This window comes from Priapulus caudatus, unplaced genomic scaffold (assembly GCF_000485595.1).
Source record: "Priapulus caudatus unplaced genomic scaffold, Priapulus_caudatus-5.0.1 Scaffold184, whole genome shotgun sequence".
Lineage (NCBI taxonomy): Eukaryota > Metazoa > Priapulida > Priapulimorpha > Priapulimorphida > Priapulidae > Priapulus > Priapulus caudatus.
In genome coordinates, this window is record NW_014577245.1 from 319,879 (window position 1) to 325,995 (window position 6,117).

Sequence of the window (6,117 nt, forward strand, 5' to 3'; positions counted from 1 at the left end):
CGAGCGCCATTTCTAGTAACCTGTGACGCTGGCTTTCCCAATGTTCATAGCGATCGGCAAACTTCGGTCAGCTTTAGCTCTGTTTATATGCTCTGGCTTTAGTTGATTTAAGTGATCTGCTTTAGCTTTGGCTTTAGTGCGCTGCGAGCCCTCCGATTGGTCGGTGAAGGATACGCTATCCAAGCGAGTGTAAACTATATATATTAGTGCAACAGTGGAGCCGCGAGAGCAATGGTGCGGGAAGCGAATATGGTTGCCCGTAGGATTTGGACGGAATTGACAGGAAACTGTCGGCAATAATAGGTGAAAGAGAGTTATATAGAAACATTAAGAATTTGGTAGTAAATAGATTTCGTATTTAGTTAGCATATTTTATTGAAACGCTTCAAGTGCCTGTGTATATATCTCTGTATATATAGTGTACACTCGCTTGGATAGCGTATCCTTCACCGACCAATCGGAGGGCTCGCAGCGCACTAAAGCCCCAGCTAAAGCAGAGCACTTAAATCAACTAAAGCCAGAGCATATAAACTGGGGAAATGAAATATTAATAATCCTAGAGGAGTACGAACTAGAAATCTCATTTACAGCCATAGGATTAAAACCAAAGAGCCTGGAAAAAACAAGTTAAAGATGCCATACTAAAACGAGTAATTAAAAGAGACAAATTGAAAACTAGAGGCAAAACAAAAATGAATATGATAAACATTGAAACATACGGATTGAAGGAATATATGAAAGAATTATCATTTACCGATTCGTGTAATGATTGATCTAAAAGGATTACCAAATTCGTTACCAAATTCATTACCAAATTCGTGTTCATGATTGATCTAAAAGGATACTTTAAAAATAATTTTAGCAATGATAAGTATAATAGATGTAATAAGGATATGAAAGAAGATATGAAACATTTATATAATTGTGATAGTTATGAAATATATAAGGAGGGACAACAAATAGATAACTGGAAAAGGGACAGCCATGGAATATTAAAACCAGCATTAGAATATGTAAAGAAAATTCTGGCGATTCGTGACATTCACATTTAGAGAATTAGAGGCGACGTTTATCCCTTTGTTTTCTAGATAATCCCCGCACCCGTTGATTTGGGTGCCTTGTGAAATACAAGAGAGGGCGCCAAGATACAAAAAGATACAAGATACTGTGGCTGTGGGTGGCAGTAAGCAGGGCTCAATTTTAAAGCCGCACAATGCGCATCCAAACGCTAATTTCTTCAGTACTAGACTAGCAAATACTTCGTGTCATGCATAATACATACTACCTTATGGCAAAATAAACTCTAGTTTCCTCCCATTTCACTGCCGTTGTCTTATAAAAGGTATTTTGAAAAATACCTCCGATGTTGTTGACAGTTCCCGTCTCTCAAGCAACCGTGCAGCGGTGCCGCGGTACACCGCGTACGGGCGCAGCAAAGATAAAAACATCTGACGTCACGTCACCACTTCGATGTTATGTTTTTGAAAACAAGTTAGCGTTGGCGCCTGATTACTGATTTCGCACTCTTTCTTGTTGGGACACGCGCAGTCAAATGGGAAGGAACTAGAGTTTATTTTGCCATAAGGTAGTATGATATGCATGACACGAAGTATTTGCTAGTCTAGTACTGAAGAAATTAGCGTTTGGATGCGCATTGTGCGGCTTTAACAGTCGTCCGGTCGTCCTGAATGACGACTTGATTTTCTCTCGGCAACTACAAATTGCTTCCGTGGTTGTCCGGTGTCCAACCTCTATAAAAATGTTATATTCATAATGCGCCGCGTTCATTTTACATACAGGCCAGGGTTGCCACAGTACGCTGCACACAAGTACAGTGTCTAGACGCATTGTCTGGCGTTGCTTGATACAAAGATAAACATTACGTGTTTAACAACACAATGTTTCGTGTTAATTTTCAATTTTTGCTCATCTGTGACTTGACACAGTTTAGTAATGTTAGTAATGTTAGTAGTGTAATGTTAGTAGTTAATGTAAATGTATGAAATAAATTTTATGCAACTTTTAATTACTATTATTATACGTCATTGATCCCAGCATCATTTACACATTACCAATTTTTATTATCTTCATATAATGAGTGAAACAATGCGAATGCGCCATGTCTGCTGTCACTGCAATACGTACAAAATGTACATGATTAGGCCTTTAGCTTTACAGCACTGAGACATCACGTGAGCAGAGCGCATGCAGCACATGTTTAAATAATATCCGGACAACCAAAACTTCTGAGGGACAACCCTTTGGGTCTCTTGTTCCTCCGGACAACCCCAAAAAAAACCTTAAATTGAGCACTGAGTATAAGTGTTTGTGCACATAGGATTTGGACGCGAATTTACAGGAAACTGTCGGCAATAATAGTGAAAGAGAGTATAGAAACATTAAGAATTTTGTGTAAATAAATTTGGCAGTGGCTACGGGTACAGTAGCCGTATCTTAATGTCTCGAGGCTACGGGTACGGGAGTCCATTTGCTTTCATACTTAACGAGATAAAGATGCGCGCGGTGGCGCCAGATTTCGAAATAGCTAGAAGCCTAACCCTAACCATAACCCTAACGCCAAAAAGGGGCTTCAACGACCGACGGCTACCGCTACGGCGTACCCGTAGCCACTGCGAATAAATTCAGTATTTATTTAGCATTACTATGTTTATTGAAACGCTTTAAGTGCCTTAACCCGACCAGGCTTGTGACTAACGTCAACATAGTAATTGACTAACGTCAATAACTAGGCGTATTCTAGGCCTAGCAATACGTTTTTTGGGAGCACCCTAGCAATGCCTGTGCTCTGGCCTCAGTTCGTTCAAGGATAGAGAACATGTCATGGGGCCCTAATAAAACCAGTGCCTCAAGAAATAAGAAAAAAAAATTTGGTTGTCCTGCGGACAACCCCGGCACATCAAACGGGTTTGTCCGCAACAATTTCCTGGTTGTCCCAAAAAAAATCCCCAAATCTCCTATTTTCAATCACATAATAATCATAATCAGAAAACACCAAAAACAGTGGCGTAGCCAGGATTTTTTAACAAGGGGGCCAAAAACAGCGAACTGCGCAAAATAGTGGATGACTTAATATTACACTGGCTCCTCCGCTCCCTCTCACACCCTACGGCTCCCCTACCTCTCAGCTCTGCATCTTTTGTTTTGGCGCCATGCGAAAAGGCGACATTTTGTTCATTTTCTCTGCTCCAAAATATGTAATTGTTTCAGTGCGGGGTCTAGGATTCCAAGGAGGGGAGGTGAAAAACAGGCGGGGGTATGGGGGTCCTCCCCCGAAATTTTGAAACTTGCCTGGTTTGCTGGTTCAAATCGAGTTCACCTTTCATAAATCAGAAAACCTGACAATGATATTATACCAGTGTTGGAAAATAGCACTGGTCCCATATTTTTATATTATTCACAATTTAATTCACGATTAAGATTTCTTGAAGAGCTAGAAAACACTCGGATTTGAAGTATGAAACTGAACATTATTGTGCTAGCTAGCCTATCTAGCTATACCAGTTGGTTGCATGGATTGATTGTCAGTTCAGATGCAAAATATTGAAAATCGGCGCAATTCTGGTTGTCTCGACACAACCGGACAACGCTTATTTCGAGCACTGAAAACCAATGTCATTTACATCAATATAAATATAATATTATATCAATATAATAGGTTAGGGTTATGGTTAGGATTAGGGTCAGGGTTAGGGTTAGAATTAGGGTTAGGGTTAGGTTTGGCCCAAGGATAGAGAACATGGGTACCAATAAAACCAATGTGCCTAAACCTAACCCTAATTCTAACCCTAAGTCTAACCCTAACCCTAATCCTAACCCTAACCATAACCCTAACCTATTATATTGATGTAAATTACATTGGTTTTATTGGGACCCATGATGATGTTCTCTATCCTTGAACCGAAATGTGCAATGCATTGTGAAACAACGAATAAAGTGAATGATTATGGATAGCTTCTTACAACTAATGTATAATTAATCAAGACACGTACTGTATCTTATCTATCTGTGTTTTGTTGACGCTTAACTAGTTAAGCGTTAACACGCAACCAGAAAGCAAATTCCTAGAATCCTACGAGCCTCCTTCCTACGTCATGCAACCGGACAAAAATGCTTCCGAAAATGGAGAAAATTCGCGACTTGAGACAAGAGAGCATCTACCGAGCGTATGTGTTGCCCTCTTCGGGTAGAAATGTTCTACAATTTCTGAAGTCCGAGATGAATTCCTTGGAAAGTGCTCGAAAAAAACTTAGCCAGTTTCCGCTACACTTGACGAAATGCACTAAACAGGTAAGCCGAAATAAATGCTGGTGTCGGTTGGACGATACTCTGCAGCTGAATTAGACATAAACAAGTTGAAAGACATATCTTAATTAGGGTGGTAAACCGTTGACTTGGTACTGTCACTGAGTCAGTAGCTCCAAGAAAACGGCTAGGGTTAGAATACCCTACATAGACCCTCTCAGCGTAACTATAGCCCGTGTGCAGTTGCCGCTGGCAGACAGTACCAGCAGGAACTGTAAGCGGGCTATAGTTACTAGAGCTAGCACAGCTGTGGCTGAGTGAGTAGGCCTAAACAGTCTGTGCGTGATAGATGGTGTACATCTGCATGTATATATACTGCCTACATTATACTTATACTTTTATAGCTTCAACTTCAAGACTCATGTATCGTAGCATGTATATACTGCCTACATTATAGCTTCAAGACTGTCATGTATTGTATAGGACCGTTTCAAACACACAGGCTAGGCATAGGTGTTGGTGACAACAAAGGTCACAAAATTTGTCACAGCTGCTCTGACTTGATCAAGGTGATGCTGCGAGTGAATCAGTCTGGCTTGCTGTACTTGTCTATTGAGGCTGGCTAATTATGGATTTACACGCTAATCAGTGGAAAGGCCACGTGCGACATTGATTTGTGTTTTCCCCGAGAATCAACGATAGTGTCGCAGGTTGTATAGGCATTCAGTCCGGCAGCTGGCGTTAGGCTACTGATTGCCATTGACCTACTTGTTTTCATAGCTACATACTCACTGCGGCTGATGGGAATTTCTCAAAACTTGTGTCATTTTTGTTGTAGGCAACTGATTATGGCAAGTGCGTGACTGTAAGGGACAATTTGTCGCAGAACGACTGCGCAAGAGAATTCGCTGCACTTAAGGAATGCTTCACTAAGGCTGTGAGTACCTTTATATGTACATTGAATTGCATGAAATGTGTAAGCATTCTGGCAAGTTTTTCTCCAAGGTTATTTACTTCATTATCACGAGTTTGTAGAGTTATAAATACAGATTCGTATAAGCGGTAAATGTAATTTCAGGGGTAGAAATTAACTTTTGAACAAGGGAGTTTAACGGACTCCTTACCCTCAAAAAGAGGGAGTCCGCAGCAAAATGAGGGAGTCTGCAGTCTGAGATTCAAAATTAAAGATATTAAAACAATACCGCATGTGCTAATTTTTAAGATTCATGCAGTTGCACGTCTGCCAAATTTGCTTTGGACATTAGCTGAAAAAATACAGTAATTCTGCGAGGCCGTGCTTCGGAACAAACTATAGTTAGTGTGGCAGAATTTTCAGGGAGTCACACAGACTCTTGCATATATGTCAAATCAGGGAGTCTGACAGTAAATCAGAGAGTATTTGACTCCGGACTCCCGTTAATTTCGCACCCTGTAATTTTATATAAAAATATCAAAATTAGCGGTGAACGACTCAAAAGTTTAAATAAGTGTTCAATAAGATCGATAATAAATGAATGATAATCAATAAAAATGTTTAAGATTTTAAAGGATTTGTTTGATCATATATGTATATATAATATATATATATATATATATATACACTTGCACATGTACTCCATACTGCCTGCAAATATGATTCTGCATTACACTAGTCCAGGCCTGACCTAGGTATGATCCTGCACTAGTCCCAACCAAGTTGCCCCACCCCAAATTAGAGTCGGATTACTGTCGGTATTCAGAGGTATGTAGCGAGAAGCTAAAAGCTGAATGCAGAATACAGAGGTCATATGTTGTCCACAGACTGCTCTTAAAGTGATTACGTCACCGTAAATAGTAAAAGTGAAAAAAACATTT

General features: G+C 40.0%; 1 long non-coding RNA gene across 1 annotated transcript in view; it reads left to right on the forward strand.

The window, feature by feature from the left end:
• The first annotated feature begins 4,222 nt into the window (after positions 1 to 4,222).
• Positions 4,223 to 6,117, forward strand: part of LOC106806887 — a 6,182-nt gene continuing 4,287 nt past the window's right edge. The window contains exons 1-2 of the long non-coding RNA XR_001393592.1: positions 4,223 to 4,308; positions 5,102 to 5,200. This is a non-coding gene — a long non-coding RNA (uncharacterized LOC106806887). The remainder of the gene's footprint in view (positions 4,309 to 5,101; positions 5,201 to 6,117) is intronic.